The sequence below is a fragment of the Rousettus aegyptiacus genome, unplaced genomic scaffold (genome assembly GCF_014176215.1).
Source record: "Rousettus aegyptiacus isolate mRouAeg1 unplaced genomic scaffold, mRouAeg1.p scaffold_m13_p_4, whole genome shotgun sequence".
NCBI classification, from domain to species: Eukaryota; Metazoa; Chordata; class Mammalia; order Chiroptera; family Pteropodidae; genus Rousettus; species Rousettus aegyptiacus.
Genome location: NW_023416307.1, coordinates 3,673,532 through 3,690,927, shown reverse-complemented (window position 1 = coordinate 3,690,927; position 17,396 = coordinate 3,673,532). Strand labels below are relative to the sequence as shown.

The 17,396-nt window shown below is 43.3% G+C and overlaps 1 protein-coding gene and 1 pseudogene across 6 annotated transcripts in view; both read right to left on the bottom strand.

Annotated features, from left to right (window-relative positions):
* Positions 1-17,396, bottom strand: part of HLCS (holocarboxylase synthetase) — a 177,888-nt gene that overhangs the window by 54,633 nt on the left and 105,859 nt on the right. The gene's annotated exons all lie outside the window — the stretch shown is intronic.
* LOC107499285 lies at positions 6,687-17,075 on the bottom strand (annotated as a pseudogene).

Below are 17,396 nucleotides of genomic sequence, written 5' to 3'. Positions count from 1 at the left end.
TAAAGGTGGATCACACACACTGATGATTTCCTTTTCACTCGCATTTGGAATTACTCTGGTCTTATCTTTTGTGCCTTTGCTTAGTCTGGACATAATTGGTTTCTCTGCCCTTCCCTACACAACTGTCTTTTCACCAAATGACCCTGCATTCACCTTAATTTGATTTTCTGGGTTTACAGTGTTTTCAACTTCCAAAAACCATTACCTACCTTGTGTCACAGTTGTGATCAGTTCTCCAACGTTTGTTTGACTATGGTTCAAGATGAAAATTTTTTTAATAAGCAGAATTTAAACCTCTTAATTCTCGAGCTCACCTATTCAGCGCCTGCGGGGGAGTGCTCTCCCCCACCCGACTCCTCCACCCCCTTCCTCACCCGCTGCACCGGGGGCTTCTTGTCTGACATCCTGCAATTCCCTGAATAAAGGAGACTGGAATTTTGTTACCAGTGAAACGAACTTTACATTAGAGACATCCAAATTGTGTGGATTTGGTATAAGCTTCTTTCAAAAAGTATTACTCCATTATTAGGAATGTTTATGCCTAAAAAGAAGATTCTGTGTTCTATTGTGTCCGAAGCTTTCAAAGTGCAATTGTTCAATTTGCAAACTGCAATTGGTTAACCAAGCTAAACTTAATTAGTGCAACGATCCTGCAGCCCACATCAAACCCCACTGTTTGATGTATTCTGCGAGGTGTCCAAGCCGCCTACAGCTGTCTAAGTGCCACAATGAAAAGGCAGCTAGGCTTAGGTCTGGGAACTGAAATGAGCTGCTCTAAGTGGAGCTTTTCTTCCATTTTCTGAGGCTGCACCGCTCTGACCTTCTCCAAATCAATCCTTTGCGGATTAACATGTAAAGCAGTGTCGAATTAATTTCAGAAAGGGAATATGAGATCAGCCTAGGATCATACAAAACATCTAACTCCTAAATACACTAATGCCTCTAGCCATTCAATGAGAAGCTGTCAATAAAGGAAAAAAAAGTCGGGGAGGGGGCAGCCAGAAAGATTTGAAGGTTGGAGCAATCTATCAGACTAGTTAGCACATTGCCTACTTCTGTGGCATGGCTAATGCATTCCTCTAGAAGTTAATCCTATTTCTAAAGGCCCTCCCGCTAGGAGCACATAGGCCGTGATGAATGAGAACTAAAATGCATTAAAATTCTCAACAACTTCACCAAAAGGCACACTATTAGATTCCGAGTGTCTACAATAAGACGGTTCATTAAAAGTGCAGGTCTTAGAGAATCCGCCTTTGTCCCTACACACTGGGGAGAGCAGGGCCAGTGTGTCACATGTGACACCTGCAGCCAAAATATTTTTATGTTGAGTTGTTCAAGTAATCATATGGGAAACACGACGTGAAATGGGAAGGGAAGGCCCTTTTTCATGAGAGAGCTTAAATACCGTTATTATGTGCCTACACTCGGGGGGGGGGGTGTTTCCACAGCATTAGCCACACAACAGTGTCATTAAACCCACTTTTAAAAAATCAGACATGAAAGGGCACTTACTCAATTTCCCCTGAAGAAGCGGCGGTGTTTGAACACTTCTCTTTTACTCTCATTGTATTTTGCTTGTACTGAATTAAGAGGTAATTTAGCCATTTATCAAGATGTAATCGGGGCTGAGCATTTATACAGGCATCTAGCACAGCCTTTCTCACAGGCAAATATGTGCAACTACCCCTAGAAGATCATAAATAGCGGTGGGCCTAATACTGACTGGAAATTCCATCTTGATGGGTCAGTTTTTAGTCCTCGTCTACAGGCCTGGGGGAAGGCTGGGCTACCCTCAAGGATGGCTGCGACAAACTATAAAGCAATGTCAATTCTAACTTCAGAAACGCTGAGAACAAAAACATTGAGACGGGGAGCCGGCAGGACGCGGCAGGTGAGTCTGCGGACGACGTACACGGAGGAGGGAGGCGACCTGGAAATGAGAGGGACCCCACGGAGTATTTGTCAAATGAGTGAATGAATGAAAGAATAAATGCCGTCAGACGCCGCCGCTGGGCTCGGGGCGTTTATAGCAACTCAATCGGCTCATGTTTTGCAAACGCTCATCCTCGGTACAAGACACGGGCTGTGCAGAGGGGTGCGCTCCAAGAGGCAGGAGCGGGGAGAGGGCTAGAGGATGGGAGGAAAGCAGATGCAGATGTCACCGCGTCCACGGTTCTCATGCTCCGTGACTTACGTGTGCGCCGCACCTATTCTTTGGCGTGAATCAAATGCTATGCTGTGAAAACACTGAAAACAGTCACTCCCTGGACCTTTCATTTTCACATCAGCATCTACCACTTCTTTGTGACGTAATCGAACCCACGGTAAGCTATTTATCCATCTAAACTATGTTGCATGCAAATGTAATAATCATCATGGCAATGACACTAAGAGCCCCACTTACGGAGACCTTCTGACGGAGCATCCATGGACACATAATCTCCGAGCCCCACAATCCTTCAGGGAGGTGGCATCTTTTTTTACAGACAAAACACCTGAAGCGAAGAGAGGACCAGTCGGCTGTTAAGGGTCACACAGGTACCAGAGAGAGGACTGAATGGGCATTTGTCAGACTCCAAAATCCAAGCTTCTCTATAAAGACAAGACCTGTATGTTGTAGAAGAATTAAATATGGAGTAACAGAATTTCTAAAAATCACAAGTCATTCTACCACCTATGGAAGGATTTGAGTAGAACGAGATTGAGTCTCTAACACCCGAATATCTGCTGTCCATCATGTCTTAGATTCCACTCACAGACTTCTACTTCTCGGGGCTGTGTGGCTTTTGACTTTTGGATCGGGGGTCCCCAACGCCTGGACCAGTACCAGTCTGTGGCCCGTTAGGAACCAGGCCACACAGCAGGAGGTGAGTGGCAGGCGAGTAAGTGAAGCTTCACCTGTATTTGCAGCCGCTCCCCAGCGCGGGCATCACCGCCTTGGCTCTACCTCAGATCATCAGGCATTAGATTCTCAAAGAAGCAATGATCTCTGGTGCCAAAAAGGTTGGGGACCACTGCTTTAGATTACCCAAGAGAGGCAGCTGAAGGCTGAGGAACAAGAAGTAGCTCTGCAGGTGGCTTCCCAGTGAGGAGGGAAAGCAGAGAAATACAAACCAGAAGAGGTATGATGAGTCAAAGGGTGGGAGGTGACATTGTGGCCTTGACTGGGGCCAGCCCTGAGGCATGGGACATAAGAGTGTTCAAGCAAGAGTGTGTAAAAAGATAAACTTATTGTCACTCTGGGAGGCATGGTCACCACACAAGATGGGGTGAAACAAAACACACTTTCACTCCACAGCACTGTGAACTGTGACACGGTCCACCTGGGCGTAGGTCGTTGCATTTCGCCCGGCTCTCACATCGGCTTGGGAAGGTGGGCATTGCGAGGGGCCTGCTGGACACTGCGTCCAGTAGAATTTTTCCTTCGGCAGATCTGCCTCGACTTCCTTGCTCTCGCCATCTGCTTTTCGTGCACAGTAGGGCGCGTGAGGATCAGGAAGAACAGAGAAAACGACTGTGTTTCCGCGGTTTTGTTGAACCACTGCTAAGACGACTCATAAAAGTGAGTTGACTTAAACTGTTGAGACAGTCATTCATTCATCCGTTCACTTAACTGGCATCCCCTGTACAATCATCACTGTCACACTCACCGAAAAACCATGACTGAGAGGTTCGGCCTTTGCCAACTCTGCAGAACCCCGCTCCCCAAATCTCATGTTTTGTATTTTGCTACAGCAGTGATCTCGGATGTTACAGTTTAAATTAAGTCTCAGTAGTTCTCTAACCCAAACGTTCACCCTGTCACCTCCTGGGTACCTCGTTAATGTCCTATGTGGTATTTAAGCATTTGTTTAAAGAAAAAAAAAAAACTTCCAGTATTTCATCTGAATAGGCTGAAGACTTGTTGCCATTTTTCCGTACAAAGTAGTCGGTGATAATCCTAAAACTAACATGTTTTAAGGAAGAAAATCTAGGCTATAAGAAGCAGAAGAGAGAAGAAGGAAAATGTATTCTTTAAAATGAAGGGAAGAGAAAGGGATAGAAAGAGGGGAAGACGAGGGGAGGGAAGAGATGGAGGGAGGAGGAGTGGAAGAGGGGAAACTGACGGCTGGGCGTAGGGCCCCCTGTGAGCACAGGAACCGGCGGGCAGCCTCCCTGAGGAGAACAGGGCCCAAGCCAGCTGTCCTCAGCTTCCCACGTCCACCATCGAGCGACTGCCAGGCCACACACACGGAATGTAAATTACTGAGGATACACCTTTCTTGTAAGTGCTATGTGGTGAGAAAGGTCCCTCACCCAATGACTGAGGCGTAGACTTCACAAAGCATATCCATCTGACCTAGGGGGTTTTGTTAATAAAATTTTGATTTTGGAGTAATTTTGCATTTACCTTGTTTTAATGCTATGGCAACTTCAGTGGTTTTCTTTGGGATGGGCTTAACCCATGTGATGGCCACCAGCACATAAACACAAGCCCTCCCAAAAACAATCCATCAACAACTTGTTTGCGGGTATACAGATACGGATGTGGATGTAGATGTAGTACCTAGATAATCCTTACTATGAATTTTACTTCTCAGGTATTTTAAAAATATGGTTATGTAGGCCAATTACCCATGCCCATAAAATGCTCAGAAAGTTGAAGGACAAGATCTGTTTGTGTTTAGCCACAGCAGCATAATGATTTAAAAAGAAAAGTAAGTACTTTTTAAAAAACTATCAATAAAAATAACATTTAATTCAGAATAAGGTTTAAAACAAATGAAAACACCCAAATAAAAGTTACTGTATCACTCCCCAGTCTTCCCTGTGTGATTGCAGGGCATAACCACTCAGGTTTCCTTGACCCATGAGCCTGGGATCCTATGCTAATTTTTTTTAAGCACTGCCAAATACAATAACAACCAATAGCTCTTTTATCTAATCTAAGACCCCACTGATCACAAGTACACATGCCAATTTCAGAAGTATTACAATGTGTATTTTAGAAATGATGAAACAGTAATCAAATTAAGCCCAATCCAACCAAAACTACATTTCCTATCTATCTGAATAATGATGCACAATGCCAGGCAGAGAGTGAGAGCTAGGTAAATATTTGCTGGATCGATGGATGGTCTAGGAAGTAATATTCATCTGTTAATACGGAGTTACTTGCAGTTTGCTGACACAGCATCTTTTCTCCCCTCTGCACTTGCCTATGCCTGGGACCCCCTACCATCTCCTTCCACATAAGGAACGATCAGATCAATCATTATGGATACCTTTTCGCCATAAAGGGTAATTTCCATGTAAACTAGAAATACTAATTTGTTAACTTACTTCAAAGATTCAAAAAGACTCATTGAATGCTTTCATGTGTTTGACTTGCAAAGGCGTGTATGTGTGTGAACATGGTTGTGACAAGACTAACGACAGTCCATTTAGCAGCTTAAATGCCCAGGGTGTTTGTGCTCGCCTTCCTTCTCACTGCGACATGGGGCAGGGAGACGGTGTGTGTCCAGGTATGCATGACTGTGCTTCAGAGCAAGGCGTGTGCTGTGTAATGTGCTTTGTAGGTCTCCTACCACCAGATGTATAGAGCCAGGGTCACTTGTGTAAATCAGACCCAACTGGGTTTGTGTGTTTGCATTACCTAGATAAATATTTCTCTGCATTTGAACTAGGTAGACCAGGCTTGCTGAGCTATTTCTCCCTCCCATCCACAGAGGACAAAACTCAATTTGTTGTCCTCAGAGGTTCTCTGTGTATCTAACTCTATGACATCGAGAGAAACAAAAGACAGCGCCATGCTTGCTGGGACCAAGGAGGAAGATGGAAGACAATGAACAGAATTAGTACTAAAATATCAACTCTCAACAGAAACGACAGGGGCAAAAATCGGGGTGTCAGAAACTTATTAACAGGCCACTGACCCTGCAGGCTCCTTGGCAGCACAGGTGGGAAGAAAAATCTTACAGTACAGCCGCAAGAACCACGACTTACTGATGTAGCCCGCTCACTGCTTATCCTCTGCCGTCCTCACCAGGCTCCCCCGCCATGTTCTGGGATGCCGGCTGGCGTGGTCAAGGCCAAATCTGATACCCCTTCTGCTACTTCGGCTTCTTGTAGGCTTCCTTTTGCCCATGCTACATGGAGACGCCCTCCAGCAGGGGGCTTTATGAGCCAGTACCGAAGGCAAAACCCGAGTGAGAGGTATGGACACGGCAAGCAGAATGACACCTGGGGAACCTTCCTAACCATGAAGGAAGCACAAATTAAATCAATAAAGGATGGCACACTGTCCTCCTCTTCGAGCGGCCAGATGTAAGTCACTGAAGAGAGGGTGGCCAAATGGTTACACTCCCGTGCTGGTGGCGCTGTAAGAGCCCTTTAGGGAAGTGAGCTGGCAGGACTAGCGTTAACGGAGAGCGCAGATCGGTGACCCTCCGACACCTGTGACGCCGGAGCACAGCTCTGGGGATGCGGCGACTAGAGATCGAGTGGCAAACTGGGAATCAGAACTATTTCAAGGATAACAGACGCCCGCTGACGGCACATGGCTTTAAACAACGAAGGCAGAAGGAGAAATCTGGCGTCCTGCCAACCCCTCCCCCGGAGGGCGGTGGGGACAAGAGGCAGTGACCGTAAAGTGAGGGGCATTCTCTCCAAACGACTGAGCGCGGAAACATCCAGAAAGGAGGGAGGTATTTTTTTGTTTTGTTTTGTGGTACAAGGAGTTGGCATAAAAATATATACATATATAGAAATAGTAGGAAAATAAAAGAACCCCATCAACTTCCATTTTGTGGGCTATGACTTTAACATAAGAGTGATGATGGGAAATTGATCAAAAACTATTATTTTGCATTACACTTCACACCTCTTGAAATGAGTCTTGTCAAGCCTAGATGAATTTTGGTTCTTTGAAGGCAATATTTAAAATATATAGTCGCCTTTTACTACTATTGATATAAGAACTTTTTCCAATGAATGAACCGTTTAATCTCTTCCCACCCCCGACCATTCTTTATTTTTCTCATGTGCTTAGAGTTCCAGGAGTTGAGATTTCCCGTAAGAGGGGCTGGACACACGAAAGAAAGAGCTTTTTACCTCTCGATCTTTAACACTTGGTGTCTGTTTTTGTTCTTAAGACCTCTATTTCCATTCTACCATGTTGCCTGTGGGTTGTTTTTTTCCAAATACATTAAAAGTATCTGCCAAACACCAATTTTAACTTTTTAAGTGACAAACAAATGAATCCCATGCAAATTTATTTGTATTTGACATGAAAATATTCATTAAAATATAACTGAAAAGATATACATAATCAAATGTAACTCTCGCTGATTGTGATGCAAAGAACACTGGGGCTTGTCCCAGGACAGGGGTCTGAGGAGCTGCAAAGGCTGTCTGGAGGGCTTGCGAGGAAAGAGCAGTCTGGGCGCATGTGATGACGACATTTCAGGGAGGACAGAGCAATGACAAGCAGGCACATGAGGCATTCCCGGTTGAGCCTGAGATGCAAGGCAGAGCGGGGCTGTGTGCAGAGGAAGCAACGCAGGAAGTGACAGATCTCCCGTGTCTCTATGAGGCGGCTTGGAAACAAAGAGAAGCTTGGATTTGGTCCAGAGCTAGAAGGAAGGTCTCCGCGGCACTTTACAGAGGAACTACCTCAGCAGAAGGGCTGAGAATGAAAGTGCGGGTTCCAGAGTTAAGAGGCCAACAGGGAGGGCCTTTTCTGAAGATGAGCTTTGGAGCCCAAATGAGAAGCTCGAAGAGGAAGAAGGACTTGATCGCCCGATGATATGCAGAGAAACGAGATGGACTAAGCAGTGTCCTGTTGATCCAAATCCCATTCATCCCTAAAGACCAAGGCGAGGTCCTCCTCCTCTAAGAAGCCTTCGGATGCCCCCTGGGGTAGGTAAGGAGGGCTGGAACCCCAAATCCTTCCAGCTTGTTTCTAGGGTGCCCTACCCTGCAGAGGCTGAAGAAGTTTAAAACGGCATTCCCAAGCCTCCTACAGGTAAGGCAGTGAGGCAACTGACATAGGTTGGCCAACGAGATGCACTCACGTGAGATCTGGAAGATGGAAGAGAGGCGGAGACCCTCCTGTTGCTTTGGCTATTGCGTGTCCAGTCCCCGGCCTGGCGGGAGCAGCTAGATCGAGCATCCCAAGGCCACACGATTCCTGCATGTTGCAAGGACGTGCACCTGACCCCTGGACTCAGCTAAACGTGTGCTCCTAAAGTTAGCAGTACCCACGACTCCTCCTCTTCTTCAGTGCTGGGCTACTTCGGAGGCTGTTTTCAGGTCATTCTGGGAGCTAACCCAGAGTCAGTGCCTCCACATCCCCCTCATTGATCTCCCAAGTACCCAATCACTTACATTCAATCCCTTTTGGCTCAAAAGACCTGGGACCAAGCCCCGACCACCATGCCCACACTGTGTCCTCCTCCACTTCCAACTTGTACTGGGCAAGCAGTAAAGTTCTATTGTGCGGCGGTTTCTAGAATGGATACGTAACGTCGTATGTCACGCCACATACTGTGAACTTTTCACAGCACCATGAATGAAATATGTAGTATCATTACTCCCATTTTACACAGGGGGAAGCTCAGCTTGTCCAGGTTTACACAGTTGGCAATGGAACTGGAATTCCATTCTACTATACTGCCTCCCAGCAAAAGTGTGCATGGTGAACACATAAACAAATACTCACGTGAGGAAAGTGGAGATGACAGTGGGTCCACTGTTGGCTTCTTAAGTATCACTATCTAGGCATGTTTATAGGCAAAAGGAATAAAGAAGAACTGAAAAAGAACCTGTAAACGTGTGGATAAAAAGAGTGCTAACGGTTGGTACAATAGCTTAGAGAAATGGGAGGGAGGGTTAGAGACAGAAGGGGTAGGGCCCTCGGGAGGCCCGAGAGAGACAGGAGAATACCGACGGTCGGCGGCAGGCTGGGGAACACAGATGCCACATGGAACCCCCGAAGTCTGTCTTGAGAGTAAAACAGGATAAGAGCATAAAACTAAGAAACGCACTAAAGGTCACTGAGAATACTTCAATGAGCATATTCAACCGATATGTGAAAAATACTGCCTTGCTGGAAGAGATGAGCAGACAGAAACTTGGTACTGGGTATTTTTCTAGTTTTTCTATGTTTTAAGAACGGAAGAGAAGACATTAAACTTTGTTGTATGTGGAAGTTGAGGCCTAATTCAATCTTTTCCAGCTGAGCAGACCTGCAAGCAAGCCCTCAGTGCCACACTCACAATGTGTCCTCCTTCACCTCCAGCTTGTACTGGTTTGGAAGGAACAGAATAAAGCCAGGTATCAGTATAGAACATATCAACAAGGAAGTCGAACATTGCTAATGGGACTAAATTTCTTAAAAGCATATTCAGACTTGTATCTGCCCCCAGTGCTTGGTACACTGGTGGTACTTGGAAGCTCGTGGAATGAATAAATGGTTATGCTTCACTAGAGCACAAAGGATCGAGACCCTGGAAGTGTTAAAAGACGTGCTGAACAAAATTCTGCTAAAGAGGAGGGCTTTTCTTGTCTTTATTCTTCCTTTATTACAAAGGGCTAATGGCCTATTCAGCAATTCTTTTTTTTTTTTTCTGACTATACCATATAACGTAGTACCATATTTTCACTAACAGCAAAAACAATTCACATTAGAAAGGGTTCTTCCATCTACCAGAGTTAATTTTTTAAGTGGATAAGCAATTAAAGATGCCAAGTAGATTAAAATTGATCCCTAGCATAAAAGTTGTGATCAATAAAAAACAATCTGTAAATTTGATTGCATAAATCCTTTTTACTTAAGTCCACCATAAGCATAATTTTCAGGATCACTCTTTTGATCTCACTTACTGGAAAAGGAAATGTAATAAAAATATTGCTACAGAACTTCATTTTCAGAAAATGACAGTATACCTATTTTAAAACTTTGAACCACTTATGGAAGACAAATGTGTGATTATCAGAACATACTGCTAATCATGGAAAATGTGTGACTAAAAAGCCCCTAGGGATCTAGCCAAGCTCCTAAACTAGTATAAAAAAATGCTCTCAAAAATGCAGTGCACTTTACTTAACTGGTTCCAATGGCCCCTCACTGATTTTCATGGTTTGACAACTACATACAATGTCCTCTGGCTTCTTGCCAGTTCTACTGAAGTCCTGTGAAACTTCAGGTAACGTACTAAAACCCCACTTATTTATCTGCCAGACAGGATGTCTTGCTGTTTAGTTTGTGAGAGAAGCACAAACTTCAGCTCTTCATTCTCTTTCTCATCGGCTCCTCCCACCTCTGCGACCCATTACATTAACCAATCTAAGGAGGTCTGTACTCGGTTCAGTAGCAACTGTTTTATAAGTGCATTCTAAAAGTTGATACATACCAACTTTTTATGTTATGACATACTATTTACATTATTAACAACACAGCTATTATTTATTATGAACCAAACAGTATGCTCTGATTACATTTCCTTCTCAATGGGTTCATTGTGCCATTCAATGCAGACTATTCTACTACCAAAATTAAAAAAAAAAAAAACTTTTTTCCATTCTAATAGATACTGTTATGCAGTGGGTTGAATGACGGCCCCCACAAATACATGTCCATGTCCTAACCCCTAGAATCTATGAATATTACCTTGTTTGAAAAAAAGGTTCTTTGCAGATGTAATTAAGTTATGGATCTGGAGATAAGGTCATCCTGAATTACCCAGGTGGGCCCTAAATCCAATGACAAGTGTTCTTATAAAAGACAGAAGAGGAAGAGACACAGATATACAGGAAGATGGAGGTGGAGACTGGAAGTGATGTGGCCGTAAGCCAAGCCCAGAAGCTGGAGGAGGCAAAGATTGGGTGCTCCTCCTGGAGCCTCCAGAGGGAGCACCACCCTGACAACACCTTGATTTTGGACTTCCGGCCTCCAGAACTTTAAGAGAATGAATTACTGTTGTTTTAACCCACATAGTTTGTGGCAATTTGTTACAGCAGCCCTAGAAAACTAATATATATATGTAGGATTATTAAACTCTCGATGACAGTGCACAAACCAGCAATTTCCTCTTTTCCCCAGAGGTTTTCCTCGTGGAGTGCTTTGTCCTGTTCCACTCTGAATGGGTTGATCGAGGCCTCCTTCATTATTGTCTTCTCAGGACTTCTTTTATTGCTCTTATGGGTTGGACCCTTAAAATCACTGTTTCCTGAATCTCATGTTTTCACCATTCTTGGTTTCCTTGTTTTGCTAGAGCATGTCCTTGAGCAACTTCCTAAGAAAGGCTATGCGTGAAGTTAACTTTCTGAGTCTTTTGAGTGTCCCAGATCTCTTTATCTGTGTTCAAATTTAATTGATAGTTTGAGTGGAAACATAATTCTAGACTTTAAATTATTCTCCCTCGGAACTTTAGCACTACTAATTCTCATTTCCTTGTAGATATCCATATTTATCCCTCTCTGGAAGTTTTTAGAATATTCCCTTTATCCTTGGTTCCCTGAAATTTCACATGCGTAAGTATGTCTTTTAAAAAATCCATTCTGTATGTAGGGCCTTGCGACATGAAGAGTCATGTCTTCATGTATTATTTATCTGCAAAGTTCCCCACGCCGACCCCCTTTTTCTCTAGTCTCTCTTACTGGTTACCAGGGCTATCCAACAAAACTTTCTGTATTGATGGAAATTTTCTGTAAGTCTGGACTGTCCACTACCATAGCCACTAGACATATACGGCTACTGAGCAACTAAAGTGAGGCTAAGGAATTGAATTTTTAATTTAATATTAATTTAAATTTAAATAGCCACATACAGCTAGGCTTAGTCCTTATCTAGAAGCTTTCTACAATATCTTTATTCTAGCCTCCTCACTGACTTTTTAAATTTGGCAATCATCATACATTTCCAATATTGCAACTCTTTAATAGAATCTTAATCTTGTTTTTTGGTTTTTGGCTTTTTTTTTTTTTTCCTGCTGCAAAAAGCTTTTTTAGTTTCAATTTGGTCCAAAGCATGGGAGAGGGCTCCAAGATGGTTAGAAGGCTGTCTATTGGCTGCAGGGAGAAGCTCAGGCATAAGGCCAATACCAGGGGGATGCACAAGGGCCCCCCAAAAGCCTCTGAGTTCCAAAGGCTCTTAGTCATGCTTGAGGATGAGCCTTTCGAAGAGCTACTCGCCGGGCCCAGGCCAGCCTGTGGAGGTTAGTCAGGTGATTGTCCGTCTTCTTGATGAGTTTTGCCTCCTCATCTAGGAAGTGGCTCTCCAGAAAGTGACAGGGATGGGGGTCTGCACAAGCAGAACACAGGGCACGCGGATCCAAAAGAGCCTGGTTGAGGTTCTTCTCCATGACCATGGCGGCTTCCATGGCATCTTGAGTTTTGCCCCACTCATCTTGAGAAGGCTTCTGCAGGTCCAGGAAGAGGGTGTGGCCGCCATGCTAGTTTTGCATCTATAAGAAATGCTTGGCACCCTTACATTTCTCCTCAGCCAACTAGCGGAAGAAGTGACCCATGCCTTCCAGAGCCACATTGTCACAGTTGAAAGAGAAGCCCAGAGAGAGGTAGGTGTAGACCTGCAGATGCAGGTTGAACAGGCAGGTGACAGCGGTCTCCACCTCAGTGGGACAATTCTGACAGATTTGCGAGCTCATGGTTGTTCTATGATAAACAATTAAGCTCAAAATGAAGAGGAATTTTCATTGCAAAGGCTAATCGGCTCTCTGTTCTGCTTCTGTAAATACGCTTGCTGTATGGACTGGACTCACCCGCCCTTTTTGTTTGATCTGTCTAAGCTACAAATATAACTGTTTGTATTCCCTAGCAACTCCTACCACTTTGTAGCAGCCTGAGATCAAATTACCCAATCAGGCCAGCCAAAAAGGGTCTATATAAGGAATGTTGCGAATGAGCTCAGGGCCCAGATCTTCAGACCACTGGCTCCTCTAGGACCCCCAGCGTAATAAACCTGAGTTCTCCAACTCTCCAGGTGTTGCTTGGTTTCTTGCCAGTCTGATTTTGGATCTTTTCCACAACAAAAACACAGTTTTGACTGGTCTCGAAGGCCAAGGAGAAGGTTCTGAAGGTTGCGACTGGAAAAGAGGTTGGAGGGTGGTCGCAGGCTGGAAGAGGGGTATCCATGGGTCTGTTCCATCCAAACACTATTGAAGCAAGAGATATCCGGAGGACTGCTGAGGGCCCTGCCTCTTAATCTTGATTTAAGGATGAAATAGTCTTGACTGCATATCATATCTTAGAGGTTTGTAAATTCTATTCATTTCACTGAATTAGCCTTTTCTTCAGTATTCAGTTTTCCTGTTTATCTTGGCTCTTCTCATTGTAAGTTTTAATAACATGCTTGGTAATCCTTGGTTTTCTATTCATATTCAAACTTGAGTTAATAAAAAGACTGACAGGTGTGGGAAGACAATTCTCCAGGAACATTTTCATGTTTCTGCACAGTTCAGGCATTCAGAGGAAAAAGTTTTGACCCACATGGTTAAAAGATGATTGAATAGAAAACATGCCTTGGAAGCTAGAGACAGTATATTGCTCCAAAGAGATTTAGATGAGTCTCACATGGAATCATTTATTTACATTCCAGGGTAGCAAAAACCTAGGGACCTTCAGCTCCCTTCCCCTGTTCTCTGTTTTGCTCCCAGGACTTGCTTATTTTCCAGAGTAAAATCAGTCTCCATCTCTTTCCTTTCCTCTCCCTCCTTTCCCTTCTCTCCTTCCTTTTTCTTTCCTCTTCCTCCTCTCCCCACCTCCCTCTTCTCTTCAACTCCTTCCTCTTTTCCCTCTCCTTCTCTCTCTCTCTCTCTCTCCCCCCATCCCTCTCTCTCTGAAAGGAGATGTGCCAGTCACCCTGTACAGGTTTAAAGTCTCATAATTCTGGGATTCCTTTCCTAGGATACAACCTAGCTGCACATGCAGGGTTGTCAGGGGCTGCTTTAGGTTCCCCATACCAAAATTAATGTGTTGAAATCCTAACCCTCAATACCCCTAGAATGCGACTTTATTGGAGACAGGGTCTTTACAGAGGTGATTAAGTTAAAATAAGGTCATTAGTGTGGGCCTTATATGATTGGTATCCACATAATAAAAAGAAATTCAAACACAGAAATGTATAGGTGGAGGACAATGTGAAGACACACGGAGAAGATGGCCATCTACAAGCTAAGGAGAGAGTCCTTCCCTCACAGTCCTCAGATGGAAGCGACAACCCTACTGACACCTTGATCTGGAACTTCTAGCTTCCAGAAAATAAATTTCTGTTGTTTAAGCTGCCGAGGCTGTGGAACTCTATTATGGTAGCCCTAGAAAATAAACACACAGGATAATGCCATATCGTGCTGTCTCGTGGAGACTGAAACTAAGAAGCTCTGTAATATAAGGTCTGTTCTCTGATTTAGAAATCATTTTCTTTTTGGTCAGAATATATCTCTCTATATGCTTAACAGCAAGGAGCTCTGTATAATCAGTTTGTCAGCAGACAGATTTCACTTCAGCAAAAGTGGACACTGGAGATCCCTAAATTCTCAGGTGAGGAGCATTTTACTCTAAAGTACCAATGTCATACAAACTTCTAGTTATCACCAGAAAGCCATTCATTTCTTTAAATGTAAGAATCAGAAGAATATTTTTCTTGGGGCAAAACTACCTGCCATTTTTCAAAGGCGACAGAGGAGCGTATTGAAAATCGAGTGCACAACTGGGCCCTACGTTTTCAGCCTCTTGAAACAGATAAATCCCGAGTTCAGAGCCCGTGAAGCCCCTGCCCTGGAGATCAGCTCCTTCCACAGTGGCAGATCTCCATGTGTACTAGGCTTCCTCAGCCATTCATCTTCCTTCTGCTTTCTGTCTTCTAGAAATTAGTTTAAATCTCATCTGCTAAGAACCGCCTCTGATTGTCTTTGGTATTGATGTTTAACTTTTACTCTCTTACAGTCGTTTTAATGGGAGCTCATGAAGGAGAGAAAATAAACTCGGGTACAGGTTGCCAGCTCGAACTAAAAGCACAAAGTTTTTCTTGAATATGGTTTCCTGATAGTAAATCAAATAAAAGAGCCAGAGTTCTCCTAACTACACCGAACACCCTCAAACAGCTAAATACATGACAAGTTACAGAAAACAATTTTTTCAAGCAATATTGAAAATTTTTAAGAAAAATGGTAAAAATAGAAAGTTTTGAGGGTAACCCAAGGGAAGGAAAGAAATTAAGTTTCAGAGTATAAAAAAAAGTTCTTATATCAAAAGAACTATTTGTCTGGAAACTGAAAATTATTATGTATTTAGGTATTGGATATTTTGAATTTAGGTGTTCTTCATAGGTAAAAGGAAATAATTTTTTTTAACTTAAATAATTTCTTATATTCTCAGTTCTAGAACTGGTTTCTAAGTAATCAACTCACAGGAATTTCACCAAATGACTTGCCTTTGTCTAGTAGCCTAGAGATAATTGAGTAGACATAAGACGGGCAGCCAAGTTACAGGTCACACAGCTAAGCTTTTACAACTCAGATTTTCAGCCTTTCTACCACCATAGTGGAAGAAAAAACTCCTCTCAATTCCCTCAGGGATGTGTTCTTGCACATAAATTGGCATTTAGGCTCAGTTCGATACTAAAGGCCTGGTCTTTTAAAGCCAAGCAAGACAAGTTCCAGCCAGGCAAGCTGCTGCCACTATATGTACATTGGCACCTCTCATCTGTGTCCTGACTGGTGAGTGGCCTTCTGGCTTTTATGTGCTCAGAGCTATAACCTAATGAAAAGGAGCACAGGTAAAAGAAAGGCTTGAAGAAGAGGAAGAGAATAGAAAGAACACCAGGATTTACTTGTCTACTTGACTAGAATCCTAGCGTAGCAGTCGGAATACTGCACTAGAGAATCTTGATGAAGGATCTAACAAAGATCACACAACTGGGAAGCTTTCTCCTTAACAGGTGACTTGGCTAATGTTTGAAGAGAGTTGGTTAAAAATAGAACAATAAAGTGAGAAGAGCTCCTGACTTTACTTGTAGCCTAGACAAGGAATCCCTGTAGCCACAAATAGATTAGTGTGTGGGCCATAAAAGGTTCTGAGCACTTTGCAGCCATTGCTCATTTAACACTCACATTATCCTCACTTTACAGATAAGGAGAATGAGACAAAGAGAGGTTAAGTAACTTGCCCAAAGCCACACAGCTAATCAGGGGCAGAGCCTCAGCCCTGAGTTATTCTAGTTCACCCCTAGTTTACTGTTTGCCAAATATTATTTTTCTCTTTCATAATCAAGATTTTATTGGTTGTTTTTAGAAGTACACAGACATTTTGATTTGTACACAATTCTTAACGTACCTAAAACATAGCCATGAAATTGTGATTCTTTTATAAACAATTATTCCAGTGACTTTCCAGCTTAAAATTGAGGCTAATTTTCCTCAGTAGAATATTAAGTATCAATATATTCAAATGTTGATATGCTGTTACATCAAAGTCCCACTAATTCACAATTTAATATCATATACACTATGTAATCACATTTTCAATCTTTCATAGCACGTTAACAGTTCCTTGGAAAACTAGACTACCAGGACCAACATGTTACACAAAATTCTGAGGGAGAGCCAAGACCAAGGAATGCTTTTCTTTAGGAAACAATTCTACCAAAAACATGGAATAGACGTAATTTAAATGTTCAAGGCATAGTAAATGCAACACTGACTCCGAAGTGCCATTTAGGATGCTTTGTGTTACAGGATATAAAAACTATCCCTATTTATGGAATGTTTAGCTGACACCCTAGACAATCAAAGCCTCCCATATGCAATATTCCGTTATTTTCTGGTTGTACTAAAAAATAAACCACCAGCAAATGATTTCACCTCTTAAAAAAGGCATTTACACTTAAAAAATGAGATAAAGTGGAATTTCCGCCTTCTTAAAAGTGTTTCTAGAGCTACTAAAAAATTTGCTTTTACAAAATAGTTGATAAAAATATTCCTCTGGATTGTACAAGAAGGGAGACAGGGACCACTGATAGACATGGTGTATGATATTAATCAGATTTGGTTTCTTTCTCTCCTTCTCTCCTGCTTCATCGGAGGCTGGACTCTCCTCCCCCTACCCCCTCACCCCACCCCCATCCCCCACCCCTGCCCATTTTCTGCAGGTAAATCTTTTGTTTCTTAGCCACTTGGACCTGTTTTCCCTTTGTTTCCCTCTTCCCTTTCTTTTGTTCACACTTTTTGTCTGCAGATCTGTCTCCTTTTCTGTCGCCTTTTTTGGCTTCATTTCCACTTTTGCAGGAGTCAGTTTAGCAGACAACTTCCCAGACCTGCCCTTGGGCGTGGTGGAGTGGCGCGGGGCTGGCTGTACAGGGTGCCTGCGGGCTGCGACACCGCTGAGAGCCTTTGCGAACT